The sequence below is a fragment of the Phascolarctos cinereus genome, unplaced genomic scaffold (assembly GCF_003287225.1).
Source record: "Phascolarctos cinereus isolate Bilbo 61053 unplaced genomic scaffold, phaCin_HiC Scaffold_1;HRSCAF=81, whole genome shotgun sequence".
Lineage (NCBI taxonomy): Eukaryota > Metazoa > Chordata > Mammalia > Diprotodontia > Phascolarctidae > Phascolarctos > Phascolarctos cinereus.
The window spans coordinates 223,746,469-223,769,786 of NW_027555514.1; the positions used below are offsets into that span (position 1 = coordinate 223,746,469).

Consider the following 23,318-nt stretch of genomic DNA (forward strand, 5'->3'; position numbering starts at 1 on the left):
TATTTATGGAAGGAATGAGCAGATAGATATATTTCTAGCCCAGTACTCCTTTTCTCTGAGGAGAGCAGAGTGCCCAGCCTCTGGCCCTAACCTCCTGCTTTCCCTTTTGTTGGAATCAAAGTCTCCATTAGAGAAAGATTAATAAAGGAGACTCTACAGGTATCTATTGATATCTCCTTACAAGCCACTCCTAGGCATGTAATTTATATGGGGGGGGGAACAACACAATTCTATATCTGTATATGTGTGTGTATAATAAGGTGTGCCAAAATTTTTCATGTAGTTGTCAACTTTAATAGCACTGACTTTTTTTTTTTCAGCAAAATACAAGGTTTGTTAAAGATCTGCCATATTGGCCAGACTCTTAAGGAATATAAGCATTTGCATCACTAATACAAGTGGGCCAGATTTTAAGAATCTCAGCCCCTTAATGGAGACAAGATGGACCTATATACAGAAGACTGTGGGAGGGATCTATAAGTGGCCAAGCAGTTTGGGTGACTGGAAGAGGGGTCTAAGGAGGATCTGGATGGGTTCATCCCAGTAAGTTGGGGTGAATTGAACTCTTGGGGACCTGGACCATGTGGCCCAAGGAGAATGGAGTCTAGATAGGATTAAGGATGGGAAGTGGCCAGTGGCAATTGGGAGGTGGTAGAACAGAATTGGGAAATAAGGCATAGCCACAAGGAAAGGCCAGTTGAGTGGATTACAGCCTCAGACAAATGCCAGAGATTTGGGAAAAGTCCAGGGATATTTTTTTTTAGGGTCCAGATCCCAAAGACATGGTCTTTTCCTTTTAGGGGTGCAGATCCCATCTCCATCACAAATGGGACCAAATTCTTTTGGGGTAAGGGGCAAAGGTCTTGGCTTCTGAAACAGCTTCCTGCTGGTAAGAGGTGTAGAACCATCTTTGACTCAAGGGGATCCCAAAGAGGAGGTGTCTGGAACCAAGAATAAGCTTCATCCAGGGAATTATAAGGGGGCATTGGCTGGTACCCCGCTGTTTGCTCCCAACCATAGGTGAATTGCCCGTAGTCTGAAAGACACAAATCTGACAGAAAAGATTGCAAGGCCCAGATATTTCAGTTGTTTGGAGGTATTGAATGACTACACATTCAAGTCAAAACAGCAAGATCTCACACACTTGCATTGTTCTTTTACTGACTGCTTGCTCTGATTATAGAAATTTGCTATAAAAGGATAAAACAGGGACAAGATTTAGGGTCCAAATATGATAGGATAAAACATCCTTAGCTCTGTTTGTATTCAGATAATTCACAGTTTTCCAAACATGTAGTATCAAATCCACCTCATAGCCAGTCTCAGGAATAGACAGGTGGGTAGCATTTCTTTTCCAAGGAACATAATGGGGAAACTGAGCCAGGAGGATACCATCTTAGACTGAGGCTCAAATTGTCCTCTCAGCCTTTCCCAGTGTAGACTTCCCATTAGTATCACATTCTCTGAGTAGCTTGTAGCATTTCTCTCAGAGATGATGGGTTATTGATTATTGATGGATTATTATAATCCATCAGATAACTTAAAATAATTTGTGGTCCCATGAGCTTTTACCTCAAGCAGCAAGTTTCATGAATCACCAGTTAGGAAAAACTTTCCCAGGATTTACATCTCAAATTTAAATTTGTCCTGGTGTAAAAAGCCAATCATTAGAGATTCTTTCTATATACTTGCAAATTCTCAGCAACTCATAACCGAAACAAGTTTTTTTGGCAGGTTTACACATTAGAACAATAACCAAAAATTACCAAATTGTTCTAGCAGTAACCGAATTATGAAAAAGTTGCTTGACATAACTGATACAAAAAGTTCACCAATTTGAAACTTGAAACAAACCTATTACCAATCAGGTGACTTCAATTTTATTAAATGCATTTCCAAATTACTTTACACAGAGAATCAACATCTCATCGTTAACAGTTAAAACTACAACTTTAAAAGAGCATGCTTACCCAAGTTCAGAGGCCGGCTTCTTTACCTTGAGCAGGATGTGCTGAACCTGGGTGATGCTTTCAGGCAAATATTGTCCCAGGGCCCAAGGCCATTCCCAGTGAGGTCCATGCTCTTGCTGCTGCCCCTCCCCCCTCCTTCCTTTTGCCAGGTGTGGGAGGGCAAATTAGAAGGTGAGGGGGGGAAGGATGAAACTGTCTTCTCCTATGAGAGGGTTAACAAAGATATCCTTTGATTCAAGGGGAGTGGGAGAAGAGAGTGACCAGAGTTGTAATGAGGTGTTTCAAAACTTCTCAATGATTGATTACAAAATTTCCAGAATCTGCTAAGATGTTTTCAGTAGTTCTAACTTTTTCCATGTAACCTCCATGAAGGAAGATTCAGGGGTGTAGAGGGAAGGGAGTAAGTAAGCCTCAGGGAACCAAAAAGCACATGCAATTTTCCCAATTCCCAGCACTGAGAGACTCGACAAAATTGGGCGTAAGCTTCTGGATAGGGTGTTCTGTCCTTGTCTTCTATACTGCAGAAGGGTATACCTAGGTCCATGACCTGTAACTGAACCAGCAGAACGAGAGCCTGAGAGCCTCAGGCTGTGTGTGAGATAGCCTTGTAACTGTCTGCCTGAAAAGCATCTCCAAGCCTTCCAGGTGCTTGTAGAACAACCCCAACTGCAGGGCAAGAAAGAAGGAGGGAGAGGCTTATATAGCTTCCAGTCTTGGCTGGAGAAGAGCTTGGGATTAGGCAGCTTCCCTGTACAGGCCGCCAAAATGTTGTGGTTTAGTGGTTTACGGGTGTTGGGACCCCAAAATCATGATACACAGGTGCTGCCCAAGTGAATTCGACCCACACCTTCTTTCAACCAAAGAAAAGGTTTATTAGAACATCGACCATATTGGCCAGATTCTTAAGTAATCTAAGCATTTGTATTGCTAATGCAAGCAGGCCAGATCTTAAGACTCTGAGCCCTTGGCTAGATTATAAAAATCTGAGCCTGCACTGACGTATTTTGGGAAACCCTTTCTCTCTCTGTCTCTGTCTCTGTCTCTGTCTCTGTCTCTCCCCCCCTTCTCTCTGTGTGTGTGTGTGTGTGTGTGTGTGTGTGTGCGCGCGCGCATGCACACAAATTATCATTGTAAGTAACATTTTTGTAGCACTTCATATGTGCCTGGCATTGTACTAGTGCTTTAAAATTACTGTTTTTATTTGCTCCTTACAACAGCTCTGGGAGGTATTATCTCCACTGTATAGATGAAGAAATTGAGGCTGATAGAATTAATTGACTTGTCCAGGGTCACAAAGCCAGTAATTGTTTGAGGCAGGATTCAAACTCAGTTATTTCCAACTCCAAGTCCAGTACTCAATTCAGCATATACTTGGTCATGGCCCAAATATCTCATTTTCAAAGTACCAAGCTTTAAATGAGTGCTTTTTGATAGTCTGAAAATATTTATTTTCAGTATTCTCTGATCCATTTTCTCCCTCTCCTTACTCTCACCAAAGAAGTGGAATGAAACCCTACATTGCCTTCCTTAGTGTCAGTTCATATTTTTCTTTTGATTTTTTTATGAGTCCCCATAGCTCACATTGTAGCAGCCAATCTCCTTGTGGGAAGCTTTTATGAACTTAGCTCTGTTGATTCCTGGGCAACAGGTATTACTTGAAATCTTTCCAGTTTGGAACAACATGCCAGGGCTTATACCTTACTAGTGTAAACTTCAGAAACTTAGAAATCATATCTACTCCTGAGGCTTAGAGTATAATCTCTGTACTCCATAACTGGCATATGCCTATGTATGTATATGTGTATTTTTCTTTTCAAAGAAACCTCATTTTAAGGAGAAGTTAATTAAAAATTATTATCACTAAAATAATCTGACAATCTAAATCTTATCTGCAGACACAATTTTGCTGATTTTTTAAAATAAATTATTCTATGGAACAATTCTATAGAATAATGATTTATACATAACAATTCTGCCTATATCAATTTATTAAGGGCCACATTGATTTTTAATTTGAAAGAAAAATATAATTAAATTTCTTACACTTTGATCGAGTCAGAAGGGACCTTGGAAATCACCTAATTTAATCCTCTTTTTTTTCACATGAGGAAACTGAGACTCAAAGAGGGAAAACCACTTGCTCAAAGTCATATAGCTAGTAAGCAGCCTACCCAGAATTGAATCCAAGTCTTCTGACTTCAGATCCAGTGATCTTTCCACTATACACACTGTTTATCCATTAAAATTGGCTCTGAAACAAAAATATGTTCTACTTCCACCCACCTTTCCTGTCTTATTTCCTGTTACATTTTTTTTCATTCACTCTTCATTTCAGTCAAATTGGCCTAGCTATTCTTTTTGTACAACATCCATTTACATAAGTTATCCTCCATCTTTCTTCTTCCTTCTGCTTCTTAGAATCCCATTGTTCAGGTAACACTTCCTACAGGCAGCATTTCTTGATTCCTCCTGGTTGTCAGTGTTTGCCATACACACACACACACACACACACACACACACACACACACACACACACACACAAACACACATGTGCATGCATGCATCAATACATACACAGACACATATAACTTACAGGTGTGCATGCTGTATCCCTCTAGTACTGGGGTCATTAAATTCTGTGTGTGTGTGTGTGTGTGTGTGTGTGTGTGTGTATGATGGACACATTTAGCAGTTGGTTGAAGCCTATGGAATCCTTAAAACAATATTTTTAAATGTATAAAATAAGATATATAGGATTACAAAAGAAACTAAATATATTGAAATACAGTTATCAAAATCTTACAAATAAATTCATAGATCTCAAGTTAGGAAATCTAGATATGATAGAATGTAAGTTCCATAAGGGTGGGAATTGTATGTAATGCATATGTATAAATATGTGATATATATGTATGTTATATGTATATGTGCATACATATAATACATTTTATACACATATTTATTTTATGCAAATAATATGTATTTTACACACACATAGATATATATATATGTGTGCATATATATATGTATATATATGAGAGAGAAAGAGAGAGATATTCACAGTGCTTAGTATAGCATTCGTGCAGTGTTGGTGATTAATAAATGCTTTTAATTGAATTGAATAATATTATCATTAACTGAATAGAAAATTCTCATGTCACTCAAATGTGTAACTCAATAAAACCTCAAGGTATTATTTTATTTTAGTCCCAAGTCCTATATAAATACCCAAACTTCTTAGGAAGTAATAAAAGAATGAAATCATTCTCCTTGACACAGCCAGGAGTGTTCAGGTCTTTATTCAAAGTTGCTCATTTGACCTTAGTACACTGTGCCACAGCTTTTAAAATGGAAAACTAAGAACTTAAATTGTTCTAAAATGAAAAAAAGAAAAAAAAAAGAAACCCATCAGGAACCCAAATTTTAAATCAATTAAGAATGACCCTTAGCACACACACACACACACACACACACACACACACACACACACACCCAAAACAAAACAAAACAGTGCTTGCCTTTGAGATTTTAAAGTATCATAATGAATAACGGCCTTACATCCTAAGATCTTTATTTTTTAGAAAGCCTTTAGGATGCCAGACAAATTGACTAACTTAGTTTATGTGAAGGGAATATCAGTGGGTAACATATTGTGACTACTGTATCTTATCAGAGGCAGCCACTTGCAGAATTCTAGGAGGAATTTGAGTTAGAGTATCAGTAGGTAGCAGGTGTCTTTGTATGCATCTTATATATTTTAGTTATGTAGTCTCCTTAAGTCAGGGTATATGGCTGTGTATCTGTTTTGTGGAGCATAAAGCACTATGATAGTGATAATATTAATGCTTCCAGCTTCAGTATTTTATACTTAGTTCAAGTCAAAAGTGGCTTACTTCAGATAATAGGGTAATAGATCCTTACTACTTGTAATTCACAAATACTGCTTTTTATTCTCAGACCTTCTCAGTGTTCAGAGAGTCCCCAGAAACATATTCTCATTCTCTCTGTCAGTCTTTTCCCACACAAAAAAATGGAGACTCACATTTACATGTGGGTGAGGATCATAGTTAAAATCAATCACTTTGAGTCTATTCCATTTCGAAGAAAATAAAAAGGATCCTAGGGACTGAATCATATATCACTCCCCAAAAAATTCCTGAAAGATACACCTGCTTCTGATTTCATACACATATAGTTATCAGATTACAAAACAATATATATTTTTAGCTTTTTTTTTTTTTGCATTTTGGGTTGTGACTTCCTGCTTCCATAAGTTTTTCTATTAACATTTGAGTTGAACTGCACATTTGCTGTTAATCTTGGAGTCAGAAGAGTTATTCTATGTTCTAAACTCTGCTACCATTTTAATGGCATACACTACTATTCAGTCTGGGGCTGCAGTTGAAGAGGCAACAACTCAGTAATCTATGTATGATCAAGTTTTATAACCCTGTTGGCTAATATATTCTGGCCTCGATTCACCCCTCTTCAGATACATGTTGATACTAGTCTACTGTTCATTTGCAATATTGGGACTAAATTCAGGACTAATTGAAATATCATTTAAGATCTGCTATAGTTTTTTATTGCATCAATCATTTTGTCTCTGTTATGGAATTCTTTGTTCTATCAATTTCCAATTGAGATGAAAGAACGTGTTTTTCCCCCACATTTTTTTTGCCTCTTTCAATGCTCTCATTATTTTTGTTCCTTTTTCACCATCCTCAGTTACTATTATTGAAGTGTTAGGCAAATAGAAGCTAATATTTTGGATTTCATGTTATTCAAGTACGCAGCAATAGGCAGTCATCTTGGCTACTGAGATGGACTTCTTAACCATTTTTTGGGGTGTGTGTTATAGACCCCTTTGATGTTCTGTTAAAGTCTATAGACCCCTTTTCAGAATAACACTTTTTAAATGCAAAAAATAAAATATATAGGATTACATAGGAAACTAGTGGTATTGAAATATTGTTCTCAAAATAGGCTTTTAAAAAAAAATTCGTAGATCCCAGGTTAAAAACTTTTGTTATAAAGGATAATAGTTCTCATTGTACTGTTATACAATAGAGTTCTCCATATGGGTTTAAAATCACATCTTCTATGGGAGCCATTCTTGGTGGAGCTACTATTTCTCAGTGGCACTCCAGATCCAGAATAGTTACTGGCCAATTCAAGGGAACTCTTGATAGGAAAGGAGAAATGGGATTCAAATACTCAAAATAGGAAGTAAACTTGAAGACAAATTTTATTTCTTGCTTGTTCTTATCTTTCTTTTTTTCTTTCTTTCTTCCTTGTAATTTAGGCCATTCTGATGATCACAGGTTTTCTTCTGTTAATTTTGGTAAGTATGTCCTTATTTCCTTTTGGAATGATAACTGCTATCAGCTTGAGCACTCTGTAAATACAGGATCGCTTCTTCACAGCTTCATTTTTCTGACACATTTTAATGACTGCTTTGCATGCTTTAAATGGCTGAAAGTCTCTAAAAGTGCATTGCTAGTCTTTAAATAGACTTGGATGCTACTCACGCAAATAACAAGGGCTTCCGTGTCACCTTCAGTTACCAAAATGCCTTTAGGCATGCCAACTATTTGTACTTGTGAAGGTTTTTCAAGGTTTTGTCCCTTTTCCCACGTGATTGACAGGTATTCTGAAGGTTATTTGGCAGTGTCTATTGAAAGTAAGCCCTGCCATGTATGAACAGCTTTAATTGACCACTTTTCATTTTGGCAACCTGAGCTTGATATTCTGAACATGTTGTCTAAAAAAGGATATTCTGGTACTCATACAAAGTTCCTTCTGGAACCCTTCATTTTCATGCTGAGCAATCTGATGGGAGGGTAACTGTGTTGTTGAAAATAACTTGGGAATTTGGGGCAGAAAGAAATAGGAAGGCAGCACTAGTTTATACATGGGCCCAAATTCACCCAATCATTGAGGAGTTTCTCAAAGAAAGAGAAATTTAGATTCATTGATTCAGTCAATGGCATTTATTAAGCAACACCTATGTGCCAAACACTGTGCTTTGAATACAAAGAGATAAAAAAAAAATGAAATAGTCCCTGATCTTCAGGAACTTATTACCGGGGGAAATAAATTTTATATAGATCTTATATATAGCTATTTGTGTATATTTTGCCTCCTCCATTAAAATGTGAGGTCAGGAGCTATCAATGATTTTCTTTGTATCTCTAGCAGCTAGTGCAGTGCCCAGCAGATAATAAATGTATATTAGTTATTTGATAGACAAAGTAGATCCAACATAATTAAGAGGTAGCACTAGTAACTGGGGTTGTTAGGGAAGGTATGTTGTGGGAGGTGATTGCTAAGCTAACCTTTGGAAGGAATTAGGGATTTTAAGAGAGATAGTTGGGTAGGGAGGGAATGCCAAGGCATAGATGGGGGGGGTACCTGTGCAAAGAAATGAAGGTGGGAGATGAAATGTCATGGAAGGGAATACTAACTAGGCTGATTTGACTTTAAAGAAGAGTTTGTTATGGGGAACTAATGTTCAATAAGACTATAATGGTAGTGTAGGGCAAAACAGGGTGTTTGTATTATTCTAGATATAATAGGAAGCAACTGAAGCTTCCTAAGTAGGGAAGTGACATGGTCAACACGGAGCTTTAGGAATATTAGTTTGTAAGCTGGAGGGAACAGAGGTATCAAACATGCCAAATTAAAATGAAATTGGGGACTTTAAAAAAATAAATAAAAATAAGACATAAATAATGCTAACATGGTGTTCTAAGTACTATTTATCTGCCGGCATCCTTATGCACAATTCAGTGGCCCCCATTTTTGTTGAGTTTGGCACCACTGGTGTAGAAGATGGGTTGAAGAGGACAGAGACTTGTGACAAGGAAACATGTTAAGAGGATATTTTGGACATTTGAAGTGCATATTTGGAGCATATTTGAGGGCATTTTCACATAGGTGAAAAAAATGATGAGATCCTGAACTCTGGTAGTGTGCATGGAGAGAAACAAACAGATTAAAAGATGTTACAGAGCTAGAATCAGTAAGGTATGGCAACTGATTGTGTATGGGGATGAAGGGAGAGTGAATTGTGAAGGAAGACTCTGAGAATGGTAGTACTCAAAAAAATTTAAGAGGTTAGAAAGAGGAATGATCCTTTTCTCTCAATTTACAAATAAAGAGACTAAGGCCCAGAGTGTTGAAATGACTTGCTCAGTGTCATATGGCTAGTAAGTAACAGGGCTAGGTTTCAATCTCAAGGCCTTTTGATTCCAGATTCAATGTTTTTTCTACTTCATCACATTGTCTGTTGATTTCACAGAGCTTTCTGCAGTCTTATTCTAAATAAAACAGAATACTAAGTATTTTTTATTGTTAACTATGTCCAGCCACTCTGCAGATACAAAGACAAAAATATATACATGCATGCAAGGAGTTTATAGTATAATGGAAGAAATGCAATGCATATAAATGCATCCATATAAGTAAATATATCATATGCATATATTTGTATATAATATGGGGTGTGTGTGTGTGTGTGTGTGTGTGTGTGTGTGTGTGTGTGTGTTGTGTGTGTGTGTGAAATAGAAGATAACTTTAGTGGGGAAAACTCTAGCAAGTGAAGGAATGGAAAGTCCTCTCTGCAGCATGTGATATTTGAAGTTAGTCTTGAGGGAAGCCAGGGATTCTAAGAAGTAGAAGTGAAAAGGGAGACATGGAGGACAGCCAGTGCAAAGCATGAAAATAAGAGATAAAGTGTCCTATGTGAGGAGCAACAAGTAGGCTGGTATAGTTGGACCATAAAATGTGTAGAGGGCAATAAAGAACAAGGAGATTGTCGAGGTAGCAAAGGGCCTGTCTGGGAAGAGGTTTAAGCAGAGGACTTTCTATTTTATCCTAGAAATAATAGGAGATTCATGAGTTCATTGAGTGGGGGGAATCATGTGGTCAAACATATACTTGAAGAAAATCACTTTGGCAGCTGGGGGGTGGGGGATGGATTGGAGTGAGGCAAAGAAACCAATCAAAAGCTCATTGCAAAAGTCTATCTAGACAAGAGGCGACGAGGGCCTGAAATGGGTGATGGCTGTATGAGTGGGAAGAGGGGGATATGTAAAGGATGTTGTGAAATTGAGAAAAAAAACAAAGAATAATATTTTAGAATGTGCTGATTTGTATTATATAATACATAACATATATGTTACACACATACGCATTTGTATACACACCTGTATAAATATGCATGTGTACAAGATAAGCATATATCACACAGTGCATGTTTACATGTATACACACATGTTTATATGTAGAACATATGTGTATATACATGCGCACACACACGATGCACAAATATGTATATTGTATACACATGTGTATAAACACAGAGAGAGTTTTAAAGCACCAAGGCGGCAACTATGTGATTCCAAAGATGGTTCTATGTGCCACATCATATATATGGTATAGCTTTCAACCATATCCTGTCATAAATTAGGCACTTAAATCAATGTTTGATTTTTGTCTTTGGAAGATACTGAAAGGCACCATGTTGCCTCAGGGAGAGTAGTATCATGTTTACAACTGTGCAGAGAAGCCAGTTTTGGCAGCAATGTTATTGAGCTTCTAACTTACTAGCTGTGTAATCATGGGTAAGTTAGTTACCTCTCTCAGCCTCAGCTCCCTCACCTGTAAATAAAGAGCCTGGAGTCAATGAGGTCTATTACAATTAAAAATCTAGGATTGTCCAATGTGTATATCAAAGTGTGGATTGTGCTCTAGGTAGGCATACTAGGAAAATGAAGGTGTAGTAGTCTAGGTAGGGGTTCCTAGTGTCATCGATTTATAGCTGGAAGGGGCCTCAGTAGTCAGCTAGAGTAGAGCTGGCCATTGCTTTATATTATGATTAGAGGGCTGAAGAATGAGATAGATTTGGGCAATATTGGGAATGAAGTATGGAATTTGAGAGCAGATTGAGGATATGGAATGAAGGAAACTGACAATTTCTTAAAGGTGTTTTGTTTCAAAGGGCTGTGGATATATGATGGTCTTCCTTTGTGGTCCTGGACAAGTCTCTGAACCTTTCTGAAGGTTAGTTATACAGCTTTCCTCATAGGGTTGTTGTCAGCATTAAATGGCAAAAGAAAACAAACAAACAAAAAACATTACAGGCATCAAAATACTATATGAATATGAACTATTATCATTATTGCCCATTGTAAGTGGAAAGACAGGCCCAAGGGAGGATTAGATTTTAATTTGAAGACTTAAAAACAAACACTCAAATTTTTAGTTAATGAGAATCAATCATCCCACCTTAAAAAAAATCTTACAAGCTCTGTTACCCTAGGCAAATGACTGTCTGGGTCTCAGTTTCATCATCTGTAAAATGAAGGAGTTCCCTTATAATTCTAAATCTAGGATCCTATAATTCTGTAATCTTGTAAACTTACTCTGAACTTTTGTTGGGAATAATATCTATTTTTAACACATGCAATGGTTTAGATAAATATCATCACATAATTTGATTACAAAGTGTGTCTGAAACATGCCTGTTTACAGCATGAGATGCAGAGGACCAACAAAAGTATAACTGTATTTTATTTAAGTTTTAGCAACAAGGCTTTTTACATAGAACTAATGGAACAAATAACAGAAGGGTTAGTTTGAGACACTTCACCAGGCACGTGTAATTAGCTCTACAATATTTGGTACTGAAAGGTAAGTGGTACTACATTAAGGAAATCAAGCTGAACTACATGAAAGCATTGGTCCTTTTATAACCTTTTCCCTTGACAAAATACATTTTGCAGGATTGTTTGGTATTTTTGGAGAAATCATGTTTACCACCCTTGATAGATTTTGAGAATATATCAAAGTTCACAGTCATATTTCAGCATTGAAAAGTGACTTCGGAGTGATCACAGTCGTGATGTCCAAGCTGCTTGAGGGAATAGCAACAGTGCCAATGATGAAGATAAGATGTTTCCCTTTAGGAAATACAAACACAGAGAGAAATGTTGATCTTTTATAGAGTATTAGAGGCAGCTAGGTGATGAAATGGATAGAGTACTGGCCCTAAAGTCAAGTAGACTTGAGTTCACATTTAGCCATACGCTTACTCACTGTGTGACTCTGGGCAAGTCACTTAACCTTTGAGTCAATTTCCACATCCATAAAGTGAAGATAGTAATAGAATCTACCTTATGGGATTGTTATGAGGATCAAACAAGATAATATTTTAAAAGGACATTGCAAACCTTAAAGCACTATACTGTAAAAGCTCTCCTCCTATTCCACCTCCTTTTCTTCCTCCTCTTCGTCCTCAAATACAGCTGATGCATCAAGTGCATTAAAGGTGTAAATTTATTATATTACAAATACGTATTTAAATTTGCTGTTGAATTAAAAAATAACATGAAAAATATTGATGTACTTAATTTCTTGTAGCAGTTTAAACAAAATAAAATAAAACTTTAAAAGAGGAGGGAAAAACCCAGAAATCATATAACTTTTCCCAGGTGTAACAATTCAAGTAGTGTTGTGCCACAGAAAACAAATCATATAATGATCATAGAAAATTACATTATATTTTAGAAGTAGAAGGGCTAACTTTGCAGGCACTAGGGGTAGTTGCTAGTGGAAGAATATTGGGAAAGAAATCGAGAAATCTAAGGGGAAAGACCTGTATTAAACCAGATGATGCTTTTGACTGAAAAGTCTTCTTGAATGAGTATTGGGGTGGAAGACAAGTGGCGTTGTGGAATGAACGTGGCTTTTGCATTGAAGTGTCTGCTACTTGCCACTTGTGTTTCTTTGGACAACCCTCCTTTCCTTTCTGGCGTCATTTGTACAATAAGGGGATTAGGCAATCTTTTCTAAGTTCTCTCCTATCTATAAACTCTAAGCATACCAGGCTTTTGTCTCAGATCCTTTCACCTTCCAACTCCTGTTCATGGAAACAAGCACACAAACAAACAAAAAAACCTGGTTATTTTCATTTCTGTCTGTAAGTCAGTAATGTTTTTTTGGGGAAAAAAAAACCTCTTCCTCCCAGGGTGCTGGGCAACATTTAAAATGATTCATCATGAAGCAAATGTAAAAAGAAAAGAAAACAAAAACACACATGTGCCGGAATCCTGATGCTATAATTGTAACATGTAACTATAGACCACATCCTTTTCTTGTAACCCTCTCCCTGCCACTCATAGTACTCTTTATATTTTGTTTTAACCTGTCATGATAAATATATCGTTTAAACTTTTAACACTTTTAATCTTTATAACAATCTTTTCCTGCTATTACCTCCTCTCATAAGCATCTCCCTCATAACAATAAAATACATAGCAGGGGTGGGGAACCTGCAGCCTTGAGGCCACATATAGCCCTCTAGGTCCTCAAATGCAGTCCTTTGATTGAATCCAAACTTCACAGAACAAATCCCCATAATAAAAGGATTTGTTCTATAAAATTTGGGACTTAGTCAAAAGGTCACACCCAAGGACCTAGAAGGCCACATGTGACCTCGAGGTTGCAGGTTCCCCACCCCTGAGTTAGGGAAAGAAGGAGGCAATATAACCATATCTCATAACCTATGCAATATTATTCCCTTCTTTCTCCACCTCTACTGAGAAAAGGGAACTATATTTCAATACCTCTTCTCCAGAATTATCTCATCTTTTCTTAATAGTCCCTTCAGTCAACCCTTCTCATGCCCTTCTCCCTGTGATCTTCCTAAGAACATTGGACTTTAGCCCCATTCTCATCTTCAGTATATCTGTTTTTAACTAGATTAGAGATGATATTTATATTTGTTAGTAGCGTTGCCTGTCTTCACCTTGTTGGCTGAACCAGACCACATCCTGCATAATTTAACTCTTTCATCTCTGTCATACTCTCCCTGTAGCCTCATGGTCCTTATCGTTGAGTGCCTGGAATGGCCACCACACTCAGCCAGGACAAGTCCAGCAATGCTTCACTTTCTTCCCTGGCCATCTCCTCACGCACCCTTTTGGCTATCCTCTCTTCTCCCTGGCCCTGGAGTTCCTGTTATGGAACCATAATCAATACTTTCATTGCTTCCACAAAAGGGCTATAATTCTACTCCCTTTTGGTTTCACTCACTATCTCTGTTACTTTCCAAACTGAAAGGTTCTGTTTGAACCATTCTGTATGTTTTATTAAAACATGAACATCTTGAGGGCAGGGCTCATTGTTACTTTTTTATTTGTATCTGAAGTATTTAACAAGGCTCTTGACACATAATAAGCACTTAATACATGCCTTTTTATCCATTATCTCATTTGCTTCTCACAACAATCCTGTATGATGAGTGTTACAGATGTTACTATCTCCATTTAACAGATGGAGAAAACTGAGACTGAGAGTTTAGATGATTTATCCAAGGCCACACAGGCACTCTAAGTCTAGCACCCTATCCATTAAGACCATATAGCTCATCCTCTCATGTCAGCCTGCTTCCTTTGCCCACCTCCCATTACCTTTTTGTGTTCTTATAATCACTCTTTCTCAAGATCATGTTTCCCTTTGTGCCCTTCCTCCTTCTGGTCCTTATCTGTGGCTCACTTCAGTTAAGCCTGCCAAATTAGAGCTCCAGGGAGTTCAGAGGCCCAATAGAAGTCATCACCTCTCAAGTCCCTCTGTGCTTTCTCTAGGGTCCCCAAAGCCTGGCTACTAACCTCATCAGAAGCAAACATCCTGCCTTTTGCCTCATTAGTTAACACAAGGCTAGCTGCTTTTGTACTTGTTATACTTGAGTGACACTGTTGACAGTTTTAGACACAGTAGAGTGTGTGGCTCATAGAGATAGAAGAGACCTTAAAATCAATCAGTCTAGCCCCCCCCTCATTTTATAGGTGAGGAAATGGAGACTCAGAGAGATTAATTATTGCTTAAGGTCACACAGGTCACAAATAGTAGCGTCAGTGTGTCTCTAAATTCTGAACATTTTGCCTAAGGATTTTGTCGAGAAGTCCTCTTACAGAGTATATAAGGGATATGTTTATTTACCCAGGATTATAATGAATAGCTTTTTAAGTTAACTAAAGTGTTAGGAATGAATCCAATATAGTTAGTCATAAGGAAAGAATAACAATAATGTTATTTACATAAAGCTTTATGGTTACTAAATAATCATTCAGTTAGTCATTTAGGCAATCAGTTGACAAGAATTTATTAAGTACTGCCTATTTCCAAGGACAGTGCTAAACGCTAGAGACAAAATGAAAGATGTGTGTATATGCATATGTGTGTGTGTGTGAATATATGTATGTGTGCATATACATATAAATATACATACAACAATACACACATACATACACACAAGTATGTATGTGTATATATAGATATGTATATACACACAGACACATATATGTATGTATATGTATATGTATATAATCACCAGCAGAGAAAACTGAAAAGGAATGGTTGGATAGATAAGAGGAGAATCAGAAGAGAGCAATGTCATGAAAACCTAGATAGGAGAGAGTTTCCAGGAGTAGATGACAGTGTCAACTGTTTGAAAGGAGACAGGAAGGATCAGATTGAAAAAAAACCATAGATTAAGCAGTCAGTAGACTGTTGGTAATAGATTGTTGGGGAGGGCAGTTTTAGTTGAATGATGAGTTGGGAAGACAGATTGCAGAGTGTTATAAAGACAGTGAAAAGAGATAAGGTGGAACCACTGTTTTAAAGATGGCTTTATCAATGGTTTTCATAAAAGGGAGGAGAGAGAAAGGATCGTAATTAGTGGGGATGATTGGATGAAGTGAGGGGCTTGTAAGGATGGAGGAGACAGATATATTTCATTTCCATCCTAGTGTTTGTTTCTTATATGACCCTGGGAGGAAAATAGTGCAAGAGGGATTATCCTCCATTTGAGGAAACTGAATTTCAGAATGGCCAAGTGACTTGCTTAAAGTCATACAGGTAGTAAGTCATAGAATTGGTATTCATCCCTAGATCACCTGCCTTCTATTACTTTGATAGCTAACAGGCCCAGCCTTGGGGGATTGGTCTCATCCAGATTGTCTCGAGTTTCAGGAAGGTTTCTGAACAGTAGAACTATTATGGGAGATTTGAATGCTTCCCAAAGCATGGGTTTATGAGTAGGGGTGACATTGCCAGTATATAATAAACTCAGAAGCAGTCAAAGACTGTGCAGTATAAAAGTTACTAGTTTTAGACCATTTGATAACTGTAGCCTAGAATTTGAGGGAAAAAATATGACATATCTGGGTACCTTTTGGTAATTGTCATGTAGCCAAGTGACAAGGATTGATGGATTTGCTTGAAATGATTTAGTAGAAGAAAGGCAATAACAGCAACAAATCTTTTTTTAGATTGTAACCTTGATTCCTTAAAAAATAACAATAATAATACAAGGCCTCAAACTTAAGAACAATTTAAATGAATATATAATATATATTCATATATTGTATATGAATATATATTATATATAAAACATTCCTGGTCCCACATTAAAATAACCAAAAAAGCTTTATAAATACAATGGCTGATAATTCTAAATTTCCATTTTTTCCTGAAAAATATTTATATTAATATGTTGGTATAATATAGCATTTGTAATGCACATTATGATTTCAGAGGATATTTCATTTCTTTTGTTATTCCATTTAATGTTGCTGTATCATGTAGTCTGCAGAACATTAAACCTTTCATTTTTAATCTCCAATCATCTTTTCTTTTAAGACAGTCATATAAAATGAAAGGACCACTAAACCATACTTAAAAGTACTTAAAGATCCCCTGGCACATATTGACTTAAAAAACCACATGTTAACATTATCCATGTTGTAGTGTATTTTTATTTATTTTCTGAAATATTTCCCTATTACCTTTTAATCTGAGAGTACCAGGGGTCATATCTGACATCTCTGCTTTAAGATATTTTAAAATGTTCCAACAGTCCTAACATACATTTTTAAGGTGTTTTTTTTAATCAAGATTCATCCAACTCATTTCTTATACTCGCTTATTATTTGATCACCTAAAAAGATGGGTTCTTAATTTTCTAGATTCTGAAACTCAGGTGCCTTTATATGACTTTCTCTTAAAAAAAAATTCTACTTGTTTCAAAACGTGGAGCAAAGATATGCCCTTGACACATGGTGCTTGGGATATAAGTGTGTCTATCATAACTAATTGCACTTTGAATCTTTGCTCCTTGGTTTAGCAGAAAAAAGCCAAGTGAGTAATATCAATCACTCCCATAATGTTTTAAAAATACACGAAGGGGTTAAATTCTGAATGTGATGGTGATATGAAAGGCTACAGAGAAGTCAGCTCTCCCACATACACCCCAGCAAAATTCTAAAAAGAGCAGCAGAGAAAACAATGATTAAGGAAACCAAAGAGAAACCAAGGTGAGTCCAAGACTTTATAAAAGGATAAAGAGAAGCCTGTGAGTCCTGAGAGAGGCATCATGTCAGGAAAGCCAGAATGTGGTAATACATATAGGAATTGATGCAGAGGGAAGTGATTAGAACCAGAATAACAATGTATTCAATGAATACAATATCATAAAGGAAAACCTCTCTAAAAACCTTCAGGTCTCTGATCAGTGCTATGGTGAGTTATGGCTCCCAAGCACTAATGATGAAACATGCTTCCCATTTCTTGGCAGGAAGATGATAGATTGTAGGTTCAGAATGAGATAAGCATTTTCAGAAATGAACAATGTGAACATTTGTTTTGCTTGCCTCTACTTATTTGCTATAAGGGAAGGCCTCCATTTAAGGGGGAAGGGAGTTGTAGAAGCAGCCAGGGTATAGTGATAGTAATGCCCCCTGCAAAAGAAGAAAAAAGTATCATCTATGAAACATTTGAAAAATACACGGTAGTGAACATCAGAAGGTTCAGAAGGAACAGAGAAAAGCAGGGCATTATGGGTTCTCTTAGTGCTAAATTTAATATATACTTGAAAAAAATAAGCTGTATGTAATAGAGATTCATAGTTTCATATAACACTTATTTTTTTCTTTACATTTGCAAAAAAATTTGTTGAAGTTTGTTAAGTTTTCAGTAAAACAAAAGTTATGTATATATATTACATACATGTATATATATATATATATATACATACAGATATGTAGATATATGTGTATACGTACCTCTGTGTATACACACAAATACATGGACGGGTATCTGAACATTTTCTATAACGTATACTCAGTCATGAAATGTGACATAAATCTGTACTACCTAAAATGAAGAATGAAGGTACAGTCTATGAAAAATTAAGCATTTTTCAGATTTCATAATAGTGAACCAAGCTCTTCAGAGTTTGAAGGGTATTCAAGGTGAGAACCAACAGGTTATATATTTGGGTAAATAACATTACAATTTCATCTTGTTATTCCCGTTATTTTTCTTGCTAGAATAACAGACTCACAACTATTGCCACCTTTTACTCAGCTGAATCAATGGGTGCATGAATGGTTAAAGACAAAGAAGGAATACAGATTGCAGGAATGAGGTATCATTGGAATGGCTATTAGACTCTGGAGTATTTTCACAGATTGAATTAGAGAGTGGAGATGGTCATATCATGACTGGCCCACCATTCTAAGTATGTGTAGTTCCTGGGACTTTGGTGTCTTGGGGGAAAAGCTCACTTTCATCCACCTGAGCAGTAACTCTGGGTGATAATGATTTAATACCCCAAGGGCAACAATAGCTGAGTCTACCAAAATTCCTCTGGAGCCCTCCTCTATTTTCTCAGTCATGCATATTTCATATGCTATAGCTCCTTAAAAAAGAAATAGGGAGGTTTTGCAGGACCAGATATCATTATGAGCCCAAGAGTAGGCTCATGAAGACATAATACATAGTGGTCAACAAGAGAAATTTCAAAGTTCAAGATCTATACTAACTTGTAAAGTTTCTAGAATAAGAAAGGTCCCACTGTACTCTGCTCTAGCCCAAACATATTTATGACATCATCTTCTTCCCAAGTAATGCATTTTATAAATACATCGACAAGTTTGTTGTTGTTTGTCATTTTTTCAGTTATGTCTGACTCTTTGTGACCCCATTTGGGGTTTTCTTGGCAAATATACTGGAGTAGTTTGGCATTTCCTTCCCCAGCTCACTTTACAGATGAGGAAACTGAGGCAAACAGGGTTAAATGACTTGCCCAGGGTCACACAGGTAGTAAGTGTCTGAGGTCAGATTTGAAGTCAGGAGTGTGATTTTTCCTGAATCCAGGCCTGGCACTCTATCTACTGTGCCACCTAGTGCCCTGACATTGACAAGTTAGAACATGTACAGATAAAAGCAAATCAGTATGGTGAGGGAGCTGGAGATTTACTAAATGAGGATTGATGAAAGAAACCTAGGATATTTAACCTGGAAAAGGCTTAAGGGGAAAATGATAATTATATTAAAATATTTGAAGGATTATGTTGGGCACAATGAGTTTGAGATGTCTATTGGACATCCAGTTTGATCTATCCAAGAGACGATTGGAGATGTGTGATTACAGCTCAACAGAGAAACTAAGCTTGGATTTAAAGATTTGAGAACCATCAGAATAGTGATAATAATTGAATGCTCCTATGGAAGAGAGGCACTATTTGTTTTGTTTAGCCCCAGATCGTATAACTAAGCACCATGGCAGGAAGCTGCAGAGGCTGATTATGACTTTATGTAAGAAATGCATTTCTAAAAAGCAGAGCTATTTTGGAGGAGTGGGCTGCCTCAGGAAGGTAGGTCAAGCTTTTCTTTCACTTGAGGTCTTCAGACTGAGGCTAGATGACTACTTATCAAGGATGTTGTGTAGGGAATTCTTTATCATGTATGGGCTAGACTAGATGACCCTTGAAGTCCCTTCTGATTCTGAAATTCTGTGCTTTGGTGAATCTGTCACTCTGTGATTTATTATGAGGCAAAAAAATAGATCAGACAAGGAAAATAAAGATATCTACTACTAAGAAAATATAATCTATTTTATATTAGCTTAACTTGTCCAAAAAATTCACCTTGAACTTGAATTCATTGGTTACTACTGTGCTCCCCACTTCTGTTCATTCCTCTAATTTATTTATCTTTATTATTTTCCCAAATACTTGCCTTGTTGGATGTTTGCTAGTGTTGCTCAGAATCATAGGATTTAGAGCTGAAAAAAAATCTTAGAGAGATTATTAGTCTAATCACCTTATTTTGTAAATAAACTGAAGACTAGAGGGATGATTGTCAGCTTAATCAAGGTCACACAAAACCCATATTTAAACATGGTTGTCTTACTCTTTTCTCTTATGATGTAGTACAGAGGTGTCGAAGACATGGCCCATGGGCCCTATGCAGCCTATCACACCCTCAATTGTGGCCTGAATCAGATTAAAATGTAATTGGAAAATATTTAACAAAGTAACTAAAAATACAACGTAATACGATAACAACATATAAAATATAACAAGAAGATGATACATCATTTTTTTTTGGCAAGGATATTGGGGTTAAGTGACTAGCCCAGAGTCACACAGCTAATAAGTGTCAAGTGTTTGGGCTGAGACTGGATTTGAACTCAGCTCCTCCTGACTCTAGGGCCAGTACTCTATCCACTGCACTACCTTGCTGCCCCATTATGTATTTTTCTTTCTTTCTTTCTCTTTTGGTGAGGCAATCAGGGTTAAGCGACTTGCCCAGGGTCGCACAGCTAGTAAGTGTCAAGTGTCTGAGGTCAGATTTGAACTCAGGTCCTCCTGACTCCCAAGGCTAGAGCTCTATCCACTGCACCACCTAGCTGCCCCACAATATGTCATTTTCTAAGTCAATATGCATCCCCACAGGGATCCTCATATATGATTTGGTGGTTCCTCTTTCTAACTGAATTTGACACCATTAAGATAGTAGATGAAAAGCTGGCCTTGAAGCCAGAAGGATGTGGATTTGAATCTTGCCTCTGTCACACATATTGACCCTGTAACTGTGAGATGGCTATTTAACCTCAGTGCTCTGGGGAACTCTCTAAGAACATATACTGCAGAGAAGCTGCGAACCTGTATTAGTAGAGGGAGTTGGCTCACTTGGGAGTCCCCTATACCAAAGAAAGTACAGTTCTTGTACCTATCACCATCTACTGGTTTGATTTAATTATCTTTTTTTTTTTTTGGTCAGGCCTTTGCTGATATGGTCATCTTAAATAGAAAAAAAAATCTTCATAGTTCTTTGTCTAGCCCTAATTACAGTATTATATATGAGTCGAATGTACTCAATATTGAATGGGTGAATGGAGATTTATGTATTTATAAACCCTTTGTGCTCTGTAAGTCTACAGATAAATGTATACGTCTTTTAAGATGTATAGTTTGAAAATATGGGGAACACATTCATGGTCTGATCTAGGGCAAGTCCCTGCCTCTTTAGGCCCTGGTTTCTTTGTTTGTAAAATGAATTCATCACTCTTCATTAGATGCTTGCAATAGGCAAGGTACTGTGCTGGGTGAAGGGAATGTATAAACAAAATGTTTCCACTCCCCAATCCCTTAGGAACTAGTAGGGGGGAGACAACATGTACACGGAGAAGGAAATAGAAAATATAAATAAAATAGAAAAACTAAAATGATTCAAATAGAAACTAATATATTTTTTGGGCAGGAGAAATACTGAAGTAGATTGGCAACTAAAGTAGTAGTTAAGAAGATCTGGCTTCAAATTAATGTCTCAGCTGTAAGCCTTATAACCCTGGGAGAGTCACTTAACACTTTCTGGGCTTGTCATCTGTAAAATGAGGAGCTTGGACTGAATGACCTATAGTACTAGCTCTAAATCCTATGCTGCTGAGATCAAGAATCTTAAGTCAGGAGGTCCTGGATTCAAACCCTACTTTGGGGACTTATTAGGTTTGTGATCCTGGGCAAGTCCTTAAGCTCTCCAGGTCTCAGTTTCCTTATCCATAAAATGATGGGGTGGGACTAGAGGAGGATGAGAATAGAAAAGGTCTTTTTTAAGAAATGGTACATGGTGCTATGGGAAGAGTCAGGTCTGGAATAAGGAAGACTCTTCTTGAGTCAAATATGAACTCAGACACTTATTAGTTGTGTGACCCTGGGCAAGTCACTTAACCCTGTTTTCCTGTTTTATCTGTTAAATGAGCTAAAAAAAAAAAAGGAAATAGCAAACCACTCCAGTATCTGCCAAGAAAAACTCAAATGAGGTCATGAAGAGTCAGACATGACTGAAAAACAACTGAACAACAACTTGAGGTGAGTTGTAAAAGAAGTTAGAAGCTCCAAGAAGCATAGATGAGGAAGTGATATATCTCTGGAATAGTGGACAGCCTATGCAAGGGTGTGGTCTCAGGAGGCAGAATGTTGGGTATAGGGGATAGCAAGTGGGCTCATTTAGCTGAAACTTAGAATGTGTAAAAAGCTGTAAAGTGAATGAAATTTATCTGGAATGATAAGTTGAGACCCTATCATGAAGGACTTTGAGTGTCAACCAAAAGAGTTTGTCTTTTTATTCTAAAGGCATTAAGGAGTCACTAAAACTTCCTAAGAAGAGGAGTGATATGGTTAGGCTTGTGTTTTAAGAATATCGATTTGACAACTTCCATGGGGAATGGGTTTGAGAGCAGAGAGACTTAGGTCAGGGAGACCAACTGGGAGATAATGCAATAGTCAAATTGATATATGTTCTAAAGTATTTACAGCATCTGTCTTTGTGATGGCAAAAAACTGGAAATTGTGAGGATGCCCATCAATTGGGGTATGGCTGAACAAGTTGTGGTATGGAAATGCTTGTTTTATTTCATAAATTAAAATAAAAATTAAATTAAAAGTTTAGGTGAAAAGTTGTGTGAGTCTGAATCAGGGTAATTGTCATGTGAGAGGAAATAAGAGAACAAAGATGAGTGATGCTGAAAAGGTATAGTTGTTCAGACCTGGCAATTGATGAGGTATGGGGAGTGAGAGCCAAGAAAGACACTGAGGCTAGGAAGTGGGGTGACTAGAAGCATGGCAGTGTATGAGAACTGAAGGAAAAGACTGAGCGAGAATCTATGTTTCCTTTTCAGGCTTCCCATCCCTCAGGTACTGTCATGGGATGTAGGAGGAATAAGATAGCACCCAGATTTTGCTGCATCATGCTTTCAAAGCTTCAAGTCATTTCATTATTGTGCCACATTTTTCCTCAGAGGTATCCAGGGCTCAGGATCAGCTCTATAAAGTATATTTACACGTTGTTACATGTGAATTGAACAGAACTCCATTACAGGCCTTCACATGATTCCTGTGTTCTTCTTCTACGGATATGTCAAAGAAAAAAAATATTAATGCTATGTGGCAGGTCTATGAAAATAATTGTATTCAAAATTAATCTAATATCTAAGCC

General features: G+C 37.2%; 1 protein-coding gene across 9 annotated transcripts in view; it reads left to right on the plus strand.

Moving 5' to 3' along the window:
* The window catches only part of SLC16A7 (solute carrier family 16 member 7), a 240,717-nt gene that overhangs the window by 59,876 nt on the left and 157,523 nt on the right, over positions 1-23,318 (plus strand). For 5 of the 9 annotated variants that reach the window (XM_078146080.1, XM_078146078.1, XM_078146084.1 and 2 more), the window contains exon 1: positions 10,975-11,036. The exons of 3 other annotated variants lie outside the window; for them this stretch is intronic. The gene's annotated coding sequence lies outside the window, so the exon portion shown is untranslated. Of the gene's footprint in view, positions 1-7,275; positions 7,315-10,974; positions 11,037-23,318 lie in introns of those variants that run through there. One more of the 9 variants, XM_078146074.1, reaches the window with a different exon arrangement.